Source organism: Hypanus sabinus, chromosome 3 (genome assembly GCF_030144855.1).
Source record: "Hypanus sabinus isolate sHypSab1 chromosome 3, sHypSab1.hap1, whole genome shotgun sequence".
In the NCBI taxonomy this organism is placed as follows: Eukaryota; Metazoa; Chordata; class Chondrichthyes; order Myliobatiformes; family Dasyatidae; genus Hypanus; species Hypanus sabinus.
In genome coordinates, this window is record NC_082708.1 from 8,549,520 (window position 1) to 8,567,361 (window position 17,842).

Genomic DNA, 17,842 nt, shown 5'->3' on the forward strand with positions numbered 1-17,842 from the left:
TCACACCCCCCACCCTCTGACTCCTGATACTCTTGTCACCAGTGGGTTTCCCCGATGAAAAGCAGATCCCCGCCCTGACATATCTGTCAGGCAAATGTGTGAACCTCATTCTCTTTCTTTCTATTCAGAAACACTATATATAATTCCACACTATAACATTTACAAGGATGTCACCAGAACTTGAGTTATAGGGAAAGGTTGACTAGGTGAGGACTTTATTCCCTGGAGAGCAGGGGAATGAGCAGAGATGAGATAGAGGTAGAACAGAGGAATCTGGGAATACAGATCCAGAATTCCTTCAAAGTGGCATCACAGATACAGTGTCATAAAGAGAGCTTCTGGCACATTGGCCGTAAATCACAGTACTGAGTACAGAAGTTGGTATGTTATGTCGAAGCTGTTTAAGACATTGGCAAGGCCTAATTTTGGAATATTGTGGACATTTCGGGTCCCTACCTGCAGGAAAGATGTCACTAAGATTGAAAGAGTACAGAGAAAATTTACCATGAGGTTGACAGGACTTTGGGAGCTGAATTATAAGGTGTTGAATAGGTTAGAACTTCACTCCCTGGGACATTTGATAGAGGTACACAAAACTACGGGGGGTATAGATAGGGCAAGTACAAGCAGGCTTTTCCCTCTGAGGTTGGGTGGGACTAGAACTAGAGGTAGTGGGTTCAGGGTGAAAGATCAAATGTTTAAGGAGAACATGTGGGGTGACTTCACTCAGAGGGTGGTGAGGGTGTGGAATGAGCTGCCAGCACAAGTGGTCAAATGTAACGGTTAAGAGAAGTTGGGATGGGAGGGGAATGGAGGGGACAAGTCACGGACTAGATGCCGAACGGTCTGTTTCTGTGATGTAGTCCTTGCTTTGTGACTCACTAACTCCTAAATGACTCAAGTATCAACTCAGTTCAACACAGGACTGATAACGGCTCCCAACACATTTACACACACACGTCTATCCCGGTCGAAGCTGATGAAACTGGTCAGAATTCTCTCTCCATCCCAGCACACACAGAGTTCGGCCACACCGGACAGTTTCTCTTCCCCCTTTTCCCGTAATCATAAGAAAAAAAGATATGACAAGTATGATATTAAATATCCGATGAACTCACCGCTTTTTCCCCCTTGTCCCACAGGCTTAGCTGAACACTCCTTGGTCTCGATTCCAAAGCGGAGTGCCTTCCCCTTTAAAGAACTCCAGCGGTGGGGGGTTGTAAAGAAATTTCCTTTCAGAGTCGAGTTAAGGGGGTTACAAAATGTTCTTCACATTTGATGGATGCAAGGGTGAATCCTTGGTCACAGTAAGTCCCACCGAGATGTCCTTCTACCGGGAAGCCTGACACTACAAGGTTACAGATACAATTGCGAGCGAGCGTGTGTGTGTGTATATATATATATCTGTGCTTCCTCGGCTGTCCGGCGCTGTTATTGCAATAAATAGAAGCTTAAACACACACACACACACTCGCACACACAGAGAAAGCTACAGATTCTAGAAAATAATTTGAATGAAACGGACCGACTCTTGGTTGTACAGAACGGAAGCTGCGAGTCTCGTGTTAGTTACAACCTTGTCGTGTCAATTCTCGCCCCGATTTCAATGCCGAGCTCTGACTGTGAGCTGATGTTCTCCCTGTTTCTGACTTCCTCTCTCTCTCTCTCTCTCTCTTTTTTCTTTCTCTCAGTCCAAAGCGATTTACGAAGGTTGGGAAGGGGGAGGGAGATATCGCCCAGGAACACGCCCCTCGAACACAGACGTTAAAGAAACAGCGCGCTCTAGGAATGTTTATCGGTATGTGTTTGGACGCATAGACTCCACAATACACTCCTTAAATATACAGTCGCGAGTATGTGTGTGAGAGAGAGAGTGTGTGTTTGCAAATGTGTTGTGTGTGTGTGGATGGTTTTATTTGTGTGGGGGTGTTGTGTGTGTGTGTGTGGATGGTTTTATTTGTGTGGGGGTGTTGTGTGTGTGTGTGGATGGTTTTATTTGTGGGGGTGTTGTGTGTGTGTGGATGGTTTTATTTGTGTGGGGGTGTTGTGTGTGTGTGTGGATGGTTTTATTTGTGGGGGTGTTGTGTGTGTGTGTGGATGGTTTTATTTGTGTGGGGGTGTTGTGTGGATACGTTTTGTGTGTATATGGATGTGTGAACATGTTATGTGTGTGTTGTGAGTATCATCACCCTCCTCCACTGCCCGACACAGACTAGAGTAACACATCTCCTATTCCGCCCAGGTAGTCGACAACCCAACTGCATGAATGTTGAATTCTCCAGTACGAGGTAAACCACTCCCATCTATCCAGCCAGGGTCTCTCACCCTCTGTTCCCCTTTCGCCCCATTACTAAGACTTCATCCCTCCTCCAACCTGGTTCCATCTGCCCATCACCCACACAATAAGCTGTCTGAGTTGTGTCCCCCTTGCTTGGCCATTCCTATTCTTTGCCACACCTGGTCCTATGGACACTTAAATACACACACACCACACACAGACATTCACACCTGCGTGCATACACACACACACACACACACTTGCACCTATCACCATCATCATCATGTGCCATGTTGTATGATGTAGGCGATCATGATCTTTCAATGACTATGATTGTTCTTGGCAAATTGTTTTACTGAAGTGGTTTGCCATTCTCTCTTCAGGGCAGTGTCTTCCTGCTTTATTCCTCTCCATAGATGCTGCCTGACCTGCTGAGCTCCTCCAGCATTTTGTGTGTGTTGCTCTGGATTTCCATCATCCACAGAATCTCCTGTGATAATGGTATTTGATTTGTTGTCTGCTTTGCCAAGGCAGCAAGTTTTGTAGAAAGAGTCAGTGGAGATCAATTTTTAAAATTATTTTAAGTGGTAGCATTAGTGAAGCTTTTACAGTCCCCATTTACACAAATGACCAGCTTTTGATGGCTCCAGGCCTGCGCTCACTACAGTTTATTTTTAAAAAGACACCTTCTTATTATGGTTTCTTCCCCCTTCTATTCCAGTCCTGATGAAGGATCTTGGCCTGAAAAGTTGACTGTTTAATCCTCTGCTGAGTTCTTCCAGCATTTTGTGTACGTTACTCCAGATTTCCAGAGACTCTTGTGTTTATAAGGTGTGCGTAGGGTTGCGAAACTGTAGTGATTAGGGTTGTGCCAGTTGAATGGTGGAAGGGAAGTAGCTGTTCTTGAACCTGGTGGTGTGTGATGGCGGGTTTCCCACACCACCTGGTTCAAGAACCTCCTGCCTGATGGGAGCTATGAGAAGAAGGCCTGGCCCGGATGGTCGGGATCTCTGATGACAGATGTTGAATTGACGAGGCAGTGACTCCAAAAAATATAACCAATGTTGGGGAGGGATGTATTGGGCTGAGTCAACTATTCGGGTATCAGGCAATGATACCTGGTGTAACACAGTGAAGGAGAAGCTCAGAGGTTACTACAGCTCAGGAGATCCTCCGTTGGTTGGTGCCAACCATGGATGTTGCATCCTAATTGTCTACATGATGCACAAGCCAGGGCAGTACAATATGGAGAGCAAGCTGTCACCCACACAGCAGGTTCTCCCTCTCCATGCAGCTGATGAATCCAAAGGAACAGCAGAGACTGATACAGTCCAACACCGGGGACATCACAGGAGTTGCCCGTCGGCATTGAATTCAATGTAGGACTGCCGTAGGGAATCCAGCTCTGGATTTTCCACAGTGTTTAGTCCGAAGCCTTCTCCATGGGTGGGTATAGCTGCAAGGCAGTGGGGGTTTGAGATCAGCATTTTTCCCTCCTCCTAGAGGAGCTCCCAACCACGACTGATGAGGTTCAACTGACCGAAGCAGCAGGCTGCCAGTAACCAGCATTTGCCCCTTCTCCTGTCAGTAGAAACAGTTCCGCTGGGCTTAGTAGCTAAGCCACATGAGAAGGCCAGGATCTGGACTTGGTTTTCAGAGGCTATTTGAGATGCCATGTCAATGGGAGCATTTAATAGGTAGTGGGAACTTATCCCCAATATCACCTTGGACGAAAACAAACTTAAGGAACCTATTGCAGCCCTCAGCTCTGATATCAAAACCGTGACACACTGATCGCAGTTACTAGAAGCTCTGACTGCAGGGAGGTCCCCCACTCTCTCAGTTGTGCTGAGTTGCAACCAGGTCAAATGAAGCTACAAGCCAAGCCCTTGATGGATTCCCACCCACTCCCATCAGGGAGGAGGCTAAGTAGCATCCACACCAGGACTACCAGACTCAAAAACAGTTACTTTCCGTCAGCAGCAAGGCTGATCAACACCTCCACTCACTAACCCACTCCTCCACACCCCCAACCACCACTACTTTATCATTTCCTGTCAGAGTCAGTTTATGTACAGACACTCTTGTGCCGAGCATCACTTCTTGGACATACAATCAGTCTATGTATGTAAGCTATCTTATGTATTTATATTTATTGTGTTTTTTATCAGTGTCCTTTACTTTATGTTTTTTGTGTTATTGGATCCAGAGTAACAATTATTTTGTTCACCTTCAGGTAGATAGATATTTCATTGATCCCAAAGTAAATTACAATGTCACAGTAGCATTAGTGCACAGGTATAAATATTAGAAGAGAAAAGAAACAATAAAAAATAAGTTACCTCGAACAGTCTAACAGGAGGGGGTCATCACTTCCTCGGATACAGGTTGACTCATAGAGCTTAATGGCTGAGGATAAGAATGCCCTCATATAGTGCTCTTTGGAGCAGCGCAGTCTATTACTTAGTCTATTACTAAGGCATGCAGAGGGTGAGAAACATTGTCCATAATTGCCAGGATTTTCCACAGGGTCCTTTGTTCAGCCACAGCCTCCAGTGTGTCCAGTTTGACTTCTGTAACAGAGCCAGCCTTTCTAATCAGATTATTGAGCCTGTTGGTATCACCAGTGTTGATGCCATTGCCCCAGCACACCACCGCATAGAAGATTGTACTGGTGACAACAGACTAGTAGAACATGAAGGAGAAGCCTGCACACACCAAAGGGCCTCAGTCTCCTCAGGAAGTAAAGGTGACTCTGACCCTTCTTGTACACAGCCTCTGTGTTGGTACTCCACTCAGGTGCTCCTCCAGGTACTTGTAGGTCCTCACCACATCCATGTCCTCACCATCAATAGTACTGACGAATAATGTTAAACAATCTTGAATCCTGATTTCAGGCAGTTGTGTTTGGAGAAAGAAGACTTCAGTGGTTCTTGGCAAGTGTGACTCTTCCTCTGGCCAGTCGGACTATGTTGTGTTGGCTGTGGTTAATGAGTGGTAGACTGAAAGGTCATACCTCTGCCGACTCTGGGGCAGCATTTAATATCCCACTGATCAGTGACATTCTCCAGTTTCCAGTCTGACGACGTCACAATTAAGACTGTCAGTTTTGTTCTCCCCACCATCAAGGACACCTTCAAAAGGCGATGCCTCAAATAGGTAGCATCCATGATTAAGATCATAAGCCAGAGGAGCCGAATTAGGTCATTTGGCCCATAGAGTGTGCTCCACCATTCCATCATTGCTGGTTACTGGCCCAGGTAAACTGGAAAGGCGAAGGCGAGGGTCGGGCTACTTTCACTCACACCAGACCATGGTGCACAACACAATATATATATATATATGTAACTCATATACATAACACATTAAGTAATATTACCACAAACTTATTAACAAATACCAAGGTGTGTTTATGACACAAGTTGAAAAAACAAACTGCATAACGCTGGGACCAGAGGGCACAGCCTCAGTGTAGAGGGACATCCACTGAGAACAGAGATGAAGGAGAAATTTCTTTAGCCAGAGGGTGGTGAATCTGTGGAATTCATTGCCACAGACGACTGTGGAGGCCAAACCATTGGGAGAGGTTGATAGGTTCTTGATTAGAAAGGGCGTCGAAGATTATGAGGAGAAAACAGGAGAATGGGGTTGAGAAAGCTAATAAATCAGCCAAGATGGAATGGTGGAACAGACTCAATGAGTTGAATGACCTAATTCTGCTCCAATGTCCTACAAAGTGCGGGGACAATAGATTACAGGGGAAATTAGTGAAGAATGTAATTGTTCTGAGAGCTGGCATAGACCTGATGGACCAAATAGCCACTTTCTAGGTCACAAGGAAACATAATATGCTCCTTTGTATCAAAAATCAGCTATGTGTAAAGCTACAGAGTTATTTAGAGCAGCACAGGAAAAATGAGATTCTGCAGATGCCGGAAATCTGGAGCAACACACACAAAATACTGGAGGAACTCAGCAGGTCAGGCAAATGGACATTAGATGTTTCAGGCTGAGACCCTTCTTCAGGACAGATAAAAGTCGAGAAAGTTTTGCAGACCGCACTTGGAGTATTGTGTTCAATTCTGATAGCTTTATTATAGGAAGAATGTGAAAGCTTTAGTGAGGGTGCAGAGGAGATTTACCAGGATACTGCCTGGATTAGAGAGCAGGCCTTATGACAATAGGTTGAGTGAGCTGGGGCTTTTCTCTTTGAAGTGAAGGAGGATGAAAAATGACTTGATGGAGGTGTACAATATGATAAGAGGCATAGATAAGAGTTCAGCCAGAGACTGTCTCTCAGAACAGAAATGGCTAATACAAGGAGGCAGAATTTTAAGGTGATTGGGGTTAAGCATGTGGTGGGTGAAATGTCAGAGGTAAGTATTTTACACAGAGAGTGGTGAGTGTGTGGAACACCCTACCAGTGGCGGTGGTAGAGGCAGATACATTAGAGGCATTTAAAAAATGCTTAGGTCGACACATGGGTGATAGAAAAATGGAGGGCTATGTAAGAGGAGATGGTTAGATTGATCTTAGAGCAGGTTAAAGGGTCAGCACAACATTGTGGGCCAAAGGGCCTGAATTGTGCTGGACTCTTCTATGTCATAAAGAGTCTTGGCCCAAAACTTGGACTGCTTATTTTCCTGCACAGACGCCGCCCAACCTGGAGAGGCCCCCAGCATTCCCACAGGAATGTTCCCTGGGCTGAGGTAATCAAAACTAAGATCACTTCTACAACCTGGCAGCACGAGGAATAACATTATAAAGATCATCCATGTGGAAACTTTCCCTGAAGAGGCAAGAATATTTATGGCATAGAGATCTACAGCACAGAACCAGGCTATTTGGCCCATCTAGTCCTTGTCGACTGATAGCCCACCTGGCTAGTCCCCTTTGCCTGAATTTCTCTATATCCCTCCTGACCAGGGGTTCCCAGCTTTTTTTATGACATGGACCCCGACATTAACGCGTTAGGAACCACTGTTTTTAAACCTTTCCTATTCACGTATCTGTCCAAAGCTGTTTCAAGTGTAGCTATTGTTCCTCCCTCTGCCGCTTCCTCTGACAGCAGGTTCCCTTTACAGACCACCATCTGTGTGGAAATGTTGCCCCTCAGAGGTCACTTTAAAATCTTCCCCCCTAGACCAATACCCTGTAGTTCTTGATCCCACAACACTGGGCAAAAAGACGGTGGGGATTCGACCAATCTATACTTCACATGATCTTAAACACCTCGATATGATCTTCTTTCTCCTGCACTCCAAAAACTAAAATCCAAGCCTGCCTCACCCTATAGCCCCATCCCTCAAGTCTTCCAAGTCGAGAAGATATCCTTTGTACAGTACTGTGCAAAATTCATAGGCACATATATATATAGATAGCTAGGGTGCCTAAGACTTTTGTACAGTACTGTAGTAATTTTATGTATTGCACTCTACTGCTGCTGCTGCAAAAAACCATATTTCATGATGTATACGAGTGATCATAAACATGATTCTGATATGGGTCTCTAATGTGGACTGAGAGTGGGAAAGGGGCAGAGAAGGGGAGGGAGTGGGAAGCTGAGAGAGAGAGAGACATTCTGTAATGATCAATAAACCAATTGTTTGGAATCAAATGACCTTTCCTGGTGTCTCAGAGCTGGGTGTGTCTGCACCCAAGACACTCCCACCCAGACACTCCTTCTCTGCCACCTGTCCCACACCCCTCCCATGGCATTCCAACCTCACTCTTCCCAACATCCTTTGCTCCCAATAGATTTACAAATCCGCTGTCCTCTCCACGTTGACAAATTCAGTCTTGTGCAAAAGTCTTAGGCACCCTAGCTCTGAGATATATATATATATATATATATATATACACACACACCTGAGAATTTTGCACAGTACTGTAGATCTTCTCTGCACTTTTCCCAGCTTAATAGCATCTTTACTATAGCATGGTGACCAAAAATGAACACAACACTTTTAACATGGTATCACCAACATCTTACACAACTACAATATGGTCTCAGCCCAAAATATTGACTATTCATTCCCCTCCATTGATGATGCCTGACCTGCTGAGTTTCTCCAACACTTCATGTGTGTTGCTCAAGATTTCCAGCATCTGCAGAACTCTTCTGTCTATGTTCCCAACTTCTCGCTGGAATTTAGAAGATTGAGGGGGATCTTATTGAAACGTATAAAATTCTAAAGGGATTGGACAGGCTTGATGCAGGAAGATTGTTGCCGATGTTGGGGAAGTCCAGAACGAGGGGTCACAGTTTAAGGATAAAGGGGAAGCCTTTTAGGACCGAGATGAGGAAAAACTTCTTCACACAGAGAGTGGTGAATCTGTGGAATTCTCTGCCACAGGAAACAGTTGAGGCCGGTTCATTGGCTATATTTAAGAGGAAGTTAGTTGTGGCTAAAGGGATCAGGGGTTATGGAGAGAAAGCAGGTACAGGGTTCTGAGTTGGATGATCAGCCACGATCATACTGAATGGCGGTGCAGGCTTGGAGGGCCGAATGGCCTACTCCTGCGCCTATTTTCCATGTTTCTATGTTTCTATACACTATCTGATGGAGGGCACCTCCTTCACCACCATATCTACTGGAGATGCCACTTTCAGGGAACCACATACTTGTACTCCTAAATCCCTATCATTCACTGAGAAAGTCCTACCTCGGTTTGACTTACAAATTCAACATCTTACACTTAACTGAATCGGACAGCATTTGCCACTCCTCATCCCACTTATAGAATCACAGAGAACTACAGTACAGAAACAGGCCCTTTAGCCCATCTAGTCCATACCAATCTGTTATTCTGCCATGTCCATACCCCTCCCAACCATTTACCTTCTCTTAAGTGTTGCAATCGAAACCACATCCATCATTTCCATTGGCTGCCTGTTCCTCCCTCTGAGTGAAGAAGTTTCCCCTCAGGTTCCCCTTAGACATTTCACCTTTCACCCTTAACCCATGACATAGTCCCACCCAAGCACAGTGGGGAAAAAAACCTGCTTGCATTTACCCTTTCTATACTACTCATAATTTGTCAGCTAAACTCACATTCCAAATGACCAAAATGGTTATGCAGCATTTTGTATGACATTGCAAATGCATTTGTTCAATGCCAAGGAAACTGTAAAAATAATTAAATGTGATAAAATTTCAAAAATTACTTAACTGGCCACAAAGCCCTTTGGGTATCCCTAGTGAACGAAGTAATACTATCACTACCATTAGCTGGATTTTGTGCTGAGTGCTAACTTGCCAATGCCGCCACCTCGTGGGATCTTACTGATGTTGCAACCACTGTTCACTGATAAAATGACAGAAATTCTGTGGATGCTGGGAATCCAAGCAACACACACAGAATGCTGGAGAAACTCAGCAGACCAAGCAGAATCTGTGGAAAAGAGTACAGTCGATGTTTCGGGCCAAAACGCTCCAGGACTGTAAAGGAAGGGGGCAGAAACCAGAGTAAGAAGGCAAGTGGAGAAGCTGGCAGGTGATAGGTGAGACCAGGTGTTTAAGTAAGGAGCTGGCAGGTGATAGGTGAGACCAGGTGTTTAAGTAAGGAGCTGGCAGGTGATAGGTGAGACCAGGTGTTGAAGTAAGGAGCTGGCAGGTGATAGGTGAGACCAGGCGTTGAAGTAAGGAGCTGGGAGGTGATAGGTGGAAAAGTTAAAGGGGTGAAGAAGAGGAATTTGGTAGGAGAGGGCAATGAACCATGGGAGAAGGGCAAGGAAGAGCGGCACCAGAGGGATTTGACGAGCAAGTGAGGAGAAGAGGAGGGGTGAGAGGGCATCCAAAATGGAGAATGGTAAAAATGGAGGTGGGGAGGAGTAATAACCAGAAGTTGGAGAAATTGGCCAGCACATCATGAGTATTTATAATTATCTTACAGCATAGAACATGGAACATTACAGCACAGTACAGGCCACGTTGCCCATTCTGATGTACTGACTTTTTATCCTACTTTAAGATCAATCTAACCCTTCCCTCCTACTTAGCCTTCTTGTACAATCACTTCAGGGTATTCCACACACCCACCACTCTGTGTTAAAAAACTACCTTTGATATCCCCCCCATACTTTCCTCCAGACACCTTAAAATTAAGCCCCCCAGTCTCTGGCTGTCTATATCATTAATCATTTTGTACACCTCTATCAAGTCACCTCTCATCCTCCTACACTCCAAAGAGAAAAGCCCTAGCACACTCAGCCTAACCTCATAAGACATGCTCTCTAATCCAGGCAGCATCCTGGTAAATCTCCTCTGCGCCCTTTTTAAAGCTTCTATATCCTTCCTATAATGAGGCCCTCCACTGGTTGGGGTCAACCCATGGATATTGCATCCTAGCTGTCTTCGTGGTACACAAGCCTGGACAGTACGACGTGGAGAGCAGGATGTTGTCCATGTAGCAGGCTCCCCCTCTCCACGCAGTTGGTGAATCCAAAGGAACGGCAGAGACCAGTGCAGTATGACATCAGCAGAGGTGCTGGTTAGCATTGAATTCAACATAGGACTGCTTTTGGGACTCCAGCTCTGGGTATTTCCCTGGGGGTTTACTCCTGAAGCCTTCCCCATGAGTGGGTATGGCCTCAAGGCAGTGGAGGCTTGAGATCGGAGTTTTCCTTCCTAGATGAGCTGTCAACCATGGCTGATGAGCCCCACCTGCCCAAAGTGACTGGTTTTAAATTGCCAGTAACCTACCTTAGCCCCTTTTCCTGTCAGTAGAAACGCTTCCACCAGGCTTAGTAGTTAGGCCACACATGAAGGCCAGGAGCTGGACTTGATTGTCAGAGGCTATCTGAGACATACACCATTGGAAGCATTTAATAGGTAGTGAGAGCTGATCCACACTACCTCTCCCTGACTCTAACAACCTTAAGAAACCTCCTAAAATGAGGTGACTAGAACGGAACACAATACTCCAAGTGTGGTCTAAACGCAGTTTTCCAGAGCTGCAACATTACCTCTCAGCTCCTGAACTCGATCCCCTGACTAATGAAGGCCAATGCATTAAAAGAATTCTTAACCACCCTACCAACTTGCACTGCAACTTTGATGGATATATGGACGTGAACCCCAAGATCCCTCTGTTCCTCCACACTGACAAGACTCCTGCTGTTAACCCTCTATTCTGCCTTCAAATTCTTGTTTCAAAACCTGAGGAAGTAGTGTCTTTGAATCTTTTTAATTTGAACATAGATAGAGCAACATACAAGTTGCTGGAGAAACTGAGCAGGTCAAACAGCATCCATGGGGGGAAGTGGATAGTTGACTGATCAAGACCAGCTGAAAGCATGTACTACTAGACTCAATGACAACCATGAGTGAGGCTAAAAATAGATTAAGGGTGAAAGACAAAAAGTTTAAGGGGAATTATAGGGAAAACTTCTTCACTGAGAGGGTTGTGAGAGTGTGGAACGAGCCAGCAGTATAAGTGGTGCATGCGAGCTCGATTTAAAGGTTTAAGAGAAGTCTGGATAGGTACATGATTACTAGGGGTATGGAGGGATATGGTCCCTATACAAGCTGATGGGATTAAGTAGTTTAAATGGTTTGGCATAGACTAGATGGGCCAAAGACCCTCTTTCTATGACTCTATTACTCTATTTCTGAATGGTCTATGAACACCACTTCACTATTTTGCATTCTTTTGGCACTACTTATTTATTGGTAAATTTCTTATTGTAATTTATAGTAAGTTTTTATGTATTGCTGTGTACTACTGTCACAAAACAGCAAAATTCATGTCAGTGGTATTAAAGCAGATTCTGAATAGAATAGAACATTAAAATGGATGGCCACTGGAGATCCTGCTTCTGCTGGCAGACAAGCGTAGGTGCTTGGCAAAGCACCTTCCAGGTGAGGCATCACTTCACCTGTCAGTCTGTTGGAGTCATATATTGTGTCCTCCACTGTCATGATAAGGCCACACTCAGGTTGGAGGAACAACACCTTATATTCGGTCTCGGTAGCCTCCAACTTGATAGCATGAACATCGATTTCTCGTTCCCTGTATCTCTCTCACCAATCAACTTCACCCCTCCCCCTTCTGGTTTCACCTATCACCTTGTGCTTTTTTCTCCCCTCCCGACACCTTTTAAATCTACTCCTCATCTTTTTTTTCTCTAAGTCCTGCCGAAGGGTCTCAGCTCGAAATGTCAACTGTATTCTTCTCCATAGATGTTGCCTGGCCCGCTGAGTTCCTCCAGCATTTTGTGTGTGTTACACACAAGGATAATGGATAAATTTGGACTAGGGGAAAGAAATGAAAGAGGTGAGAAATGGGTAGAATGGTGCAAAATGAATAATCAGGTCATTACTTTAAAAACCATCCAAGACACTTGTGGACCTGCAAGAGTCCAGGTGATAACACCAGAAATCAAATTGACTTTATTACTATAAACCAAAGATTTAGAAACTCAGTGACTCAATGCAAAACATATCCAGGTGCAGACTGTAATAGTGACCGTAACCCAGTAATATGTCATGCAAAAGTAAAACTTAAAAAACTAAAGAAGCAAAAGCCTGAACAATCCCTTGACTACTTGCAATTCATTAAAGAAAAAAACTTAAGACAAAAAATTACAATTGAAGTAAGCAATAGATTTCAAAGTCTAGAAACAGAATCTGTTGAAGAAGATAGCAATCATGTAGAAATGAAGTTTAACTCTCTAAAGGATGCCTTGGTAGAATCAGCAAAGTCAGTGATTCCTAAAAAAGGAAAAAGCACAAAGAATAAATGGATGACAGATGAAATCAAAAATCTAATGGAAGAAAGGAGACTGAAGAAAGCAAATCCTATAGAATATAAGTCCTGAGATAAAAAAGTTAAAAGCTTATGTCAAAAAGCCAAAGAAGAATGGTTAAACCAGGAATGTGAGTGATTAGAAAGAATCCCTATTACTGATCCAATAAGGTTACATCAACAAATCAAGAATATCACTGGTAAAAAGTTCCTCTGTTCTCCAGGTGGAGTTTGAAAGCAAAGGACGGTACCACTATCATGGAAAAAATTGAGATTATGAACAGATGGACTGAGTATATTCAGGAATTGTTTGAAGGCAATTGAGGCGAAAAACCAGAGATTAAGAAGAACATTGAAGGTCCAAGAATTTTAAAATCTGAAGTTCATAATATAATAAATAAGATGAAGAAATGAAAGGCAGCAGGTCCTGATGAATTAGTAATAGAATAAATTATCACCCTTGAAGATTATGGAACTGAAAAACACTGATTTAATCAATGACATTTATTAGACTGGAATAATACCAAAAGAGATGAAAAAAATCAGTATTTATCACTCTTCCTAAGAAACCTGGAGCAATAGAATGTGAATTACACAGGACCATAAGTTTAATGAGTCATATCACCAAGATACTTCTAAGAATTTTGATGACAAGAACTAAAAGTAAGATACAAGCTGAATTAGGTAAAGAACAATGTGGTTTTGTGTAAGACAAAAGTACAAGAAATGTGATATTGATGTTAAGGATAATAACAGAATGAGCTATTCAAGTGCAAAAGTTTTGTTTCTTTTATCGACTACACAAAAGTATTTGATAAAGTGAAGCACAATAAGTTATTTGAAATATTACAGGAAATTCTAGATCTAGATTCGAAAGACCTCCACCTAATCAGAAATCTGTACTGGGAACAAACTGCCGCTGTAAGAATAGATGGAGAAGTAAGTCAGTTTATGAAAATCAAGAGAGGAGTTAGGCAAGGGTGTGTTTTCTCTCCTGATTTGTTTAATTTGTATAGTGAAACAATATTACAAAAAATAAGAGATATCTTGGGAATCAAAGTTGGTGGTGAAAACATCAATAATTTCAGATATGCGAATGACACTGTGTTAATTTCAAGTACGGAGGAAGAACTACAAAACGTAATTGATATAGTTTTTGAAGAAAGCGCAAAAATGGGTCTATCTATCAATTGCAAAAAGACAATGTAAGGTGATATCCAAAAAGAAGGAGAATCCTATCTGCAGGCTGAGAATAAATGGGGAAGACATAAAACAAGTATAGAACTTTTGCTACTTAGGAAGCTGGGTGACATCAGATGGCAGGTGTGACATGGACATCAAAAGAAGAATAGGGATGGCAAAAGACTCCTTTATGAGAATGAAGAGTATACTGACCAACACTAAACTAGGCATGACAACCCGCCTCAGAGCACTGAAATGTTACATTTATCCAGTTATGTTATAGGGACAATATCTAGTAATATGAGGAAATGAATTGAAGCAGCAGAGATGTGGTTTTTGAGGAGGATGCGAAGAATATCATGGATGAAACAAATATCTAACGAGGATGTCATGAACAGAGCAAACACAAAAAGAGAAATAATGTATGAGATCATGAAAACGCAACGTGATTTCTTTGGACATGTGATTAGGAAAGAGGAGTTAGACTGCACGGTAATTATGAGAAAGATTGAAGGGAAGAAAGCAAGAAGAAGGTAAAGGCAAATGATGATAGAGACAGCAGCCAGAGAACTGGAAATGAATACCAATGAATTGATTCACTTGACCCGAAACAGGAGTGTGTGGGCCATGGCAGTCAAAGCTCAAACTGGGCATGGCACCTGATGATGATGATGATGATGATGACACAGATGGACAGTTCTCCAATCCCAGGACAGATGTCCAGTCACCAGAATCCATTCTCCAGGCTTCTGCCATTCGGCTTCAATGTCTGAAGTTCTAATTAACCTTCAACCTCCAGTCTTCGGTATCAAACCCCAGACTAGCCAATGACATGACCTCAAACTCCGGGTGTACCAAATGACCGGCTCCCTTGCCTCCTGCTCCTGCAGACGTCTGATCCCGACATGCACCGCTGATGCCCTTCACCACCTGTCCATATCGCTGGCCTTTGAGCGTGCACCTATGAAAAGACACAACTCAGCACAACACAGAAACCAGCCTTCCCTCTGTGGACTCTGACTACCCTTGGACTGCCAGAGACTTGATAGCAGTGTACAAGAAGATAGAGAGGATAGCCAGACTTTTTCCCAGGGAAGAAATGGCTAATATGAGATAGAGTAATTTTAAAGTGATTGGAGAAAGTATAGTGGGGCATGTCAGAGGTAGGTTTTTTATGCATTGTGGGCCAATAGGCCTGTACTGTGTTGTAGTGTTCCATGTTGTATGAGCTTTCTGCTTCAATAAAGCACTCCGCATAATGTGACAATGCACTCTGCTTGTAACAAAATGGCATTTTTTTCAGTAACAAAATGGAACCTGTATTGTACCAGACTGCTTTGCTAATAATATTTGTGCAACATTATGCCAACAGAATCCAAGTCGTTAACAAACTGCAGACCAGCAGATGCATTACTGGAAGAATGCCAAATACACTGACTAAGCAGATGAATAAAATGCAACCTGTCCTTGAACTTGTGTATAAAGGAGTAATTATGCTCTGTTTTTTTCAAAGCTATCACCAGCTCTTCTGTAGTGCTAGTCTTCCCCTGCTGCAAATAAAATAACAACATTTATGATTTAATCCACTCTGAAGTAATTGTTGCTTTTTTAAGATAGAGTGAAAAGGAGCTCGACAATAATCATAATGTTGTGGACACAGCTCAGCACATCATGGGAACCATCCTCCCCTCCATGCTCTCTGCCTATACTTCTTGTTGCTTCAGTAAAGTGGCCAGCATAATCAAAGACTCCACCCACCCCAGACATTCACTCTTCTCCCCCCACCCCCCACCCCCAACTCTCTCTGGGAAGAAGATATAAAAGCCTGAAAGCACATACCACCAGGCTCAAAGGCAGCTTCTACCCCACAGTTATTGATTGGATGGTCCCCTAATGTGATAAGGTGGACTCCACCTCAATGAAATCACTAACCTGTTCCACAACCTATGGACTCACCTTCAAGAAATCTTCTTGATATTTATTGCTTATTTATTTATTATTTTTTTCTTTTTGTATTTGCACAGTTTTATTATATACTGTAACTTCAAACATTAATCTAGTTCAATGAAAGACACAGAAGTCTGAAGTGGGTCTAACTTTGAGTTTACTTTAAGCGAGGTGTGGTAACGTGATGACGTGTGAAATTCATGTATTTATACATATAAGCCGGAATGAATTACTGAAACAAACAAGAATGCTTAATTAAACAATATATTTACAAGATTACTCAAATATTACTGAAATATTAAATGCACACATTTGTTGTCTATTGCACAGTAGTTGAATATCCAAGTTGGAGTGGTCTTTCATTGATTCTAATATGGTTATTATTCTATTATGTATTTATTGTGAATGGCCATGAGATAATGAATCTCAGAATTGTATATGTTGACATACATGTACTTTGATGATAAATTTACTTTGAACTTTGAATTTATGGCCTTTGTACTTTATTGTCTTCCTGCAATGCCTTTGTCTGTAACTGTGACACTTTATTCTGCATTTTTATTGCTTTCCCTTTGTACTACCTCAATGCATTAAGTCCATAAGATCATAAGACACATGAGCAAAGTGAGGCCATTTGGCCCATCAGATCTTCTCCACCACTTCACTTTGGCTGATCCAGTTCCCTCTCAGCCCCAATCTCCTGCCTTTTCCCTGTATTTCTTCATGCCCTGACTAATCAAGAATCTATCAACTTCTAACTTAAATATACATAATGATTTGTCCTCCACAGCCTAGGAATTTGTCCTCCATGGCTAGGAATTCCACAGATTCATCACTCTCTGGCTAAAGAAACTCCTTCTCATCTCTTCTAAATGTTTGTCCCTCGATTCTAAGGCTGTGCCCTCTGGTCTTAGACTCTCCCACTACAGGAAACATCCTCTCCACTTTCCCTCTATCAAGAACTTTCAGTATTCAATAGATTTCAATGAGATCCCCCTCCCCATGATTTTTCTGAATTCCAGAGCCATCAAACACCCCTCATATGACAAGCCTTTCAATCCTAAAATGCACTGATGTGATCTGTATGGATGACAAGCAAAACCAATCTTTTCCTTGTACCTCTTTACTTCTTGACAGTAAACCAACTTATTTCACATCACTGATATAGTAATAACTTCTGTCATGTAATAGCTGACAAGACTATAAGATAATGTATAAAAAAGCTGCTGTTCGGTGGAAAGTTAATTTCCAAGCTAGGAAATGACTTAACCAGCTCCAAATGTGCATGATTGAAGAGGAAGAGGTGAGAGGAAGGGGGGAGGGGAGTCAGGTTTAATATCACTAACTTACAGTATCGTGAAATTCGCTGTTTTGCAGAAGCAGTACAATGCAACGACATCAAGTTACTATAAATTATAAAACTAAATCGTTCAACAAAAAGGAATATTCAAGTTTACTGATGACACCACCGTGTAGGCTGAATCCAAGATGGTGATGAATCAGCATATAGGAGGGAGATCAAAAATCTCAGTGAGGGGCACCACAACAACAACCTCTTACTCAATGTCAGCAACACCAAGAAGCAGATCATTGACCTCAGGAGGAGGAAACCAGAGGTCCATGAGCCAGTCCTCACTGGAGGTTCAGAGGTGGAGAGGATCAGCAACTTTAAATTCCTTGGTGTTG

The 17,842-nt window shown here is 42.9% G+C and overlaps 1 protein-coding gene and 1 long non-coding RNA gene across 6 annotated transcripts in view; one reads left to right on the top strand and one right to left on the bottom strand.

Annotated features, from left to right (window-relative positions):
- The window catches only part of gdpd5b (glycerophosphodiester phosphodiesterase domain containing 5b), a 272,763-nt gene extending 271,065 nt beyond the window's left edge, over positions 1-1,698 (bottom strand). For 3 of the 5 annotated variants that reach the window (XM_059963672.1, XM_059963674.1, XM_059963673.1), the window contains exon 1: positions 1,119-1,698. The gene's annotated coding sequence lies outside the window, so the exon portion shown is untranslated. The remainder of the gene's footprint in view (positions 1-1,118) is intronic. The other 2 variants (XM_059963675.1, XM_059963677.1) reach the window with 2 other exon arrangements.
- Positions 1,699-1,766: 68 nt separating this feature from the next.
- On the top strand, positions 1,767-16,560 carry LOC132391033 (uncharacterized). The gene is made up of 3 exons (XR_009511059.1): positions 1,767-1,798; positions 12,463-12,556; positions 15,582-16,560. It is a non-coding gene; the product is annotated as an uncharacterized LOC132391033 (long non-coding RNA).
- The last annotated feature ends 1,282 nt before the right edge of the window (positions 16,561-17,842 follow it).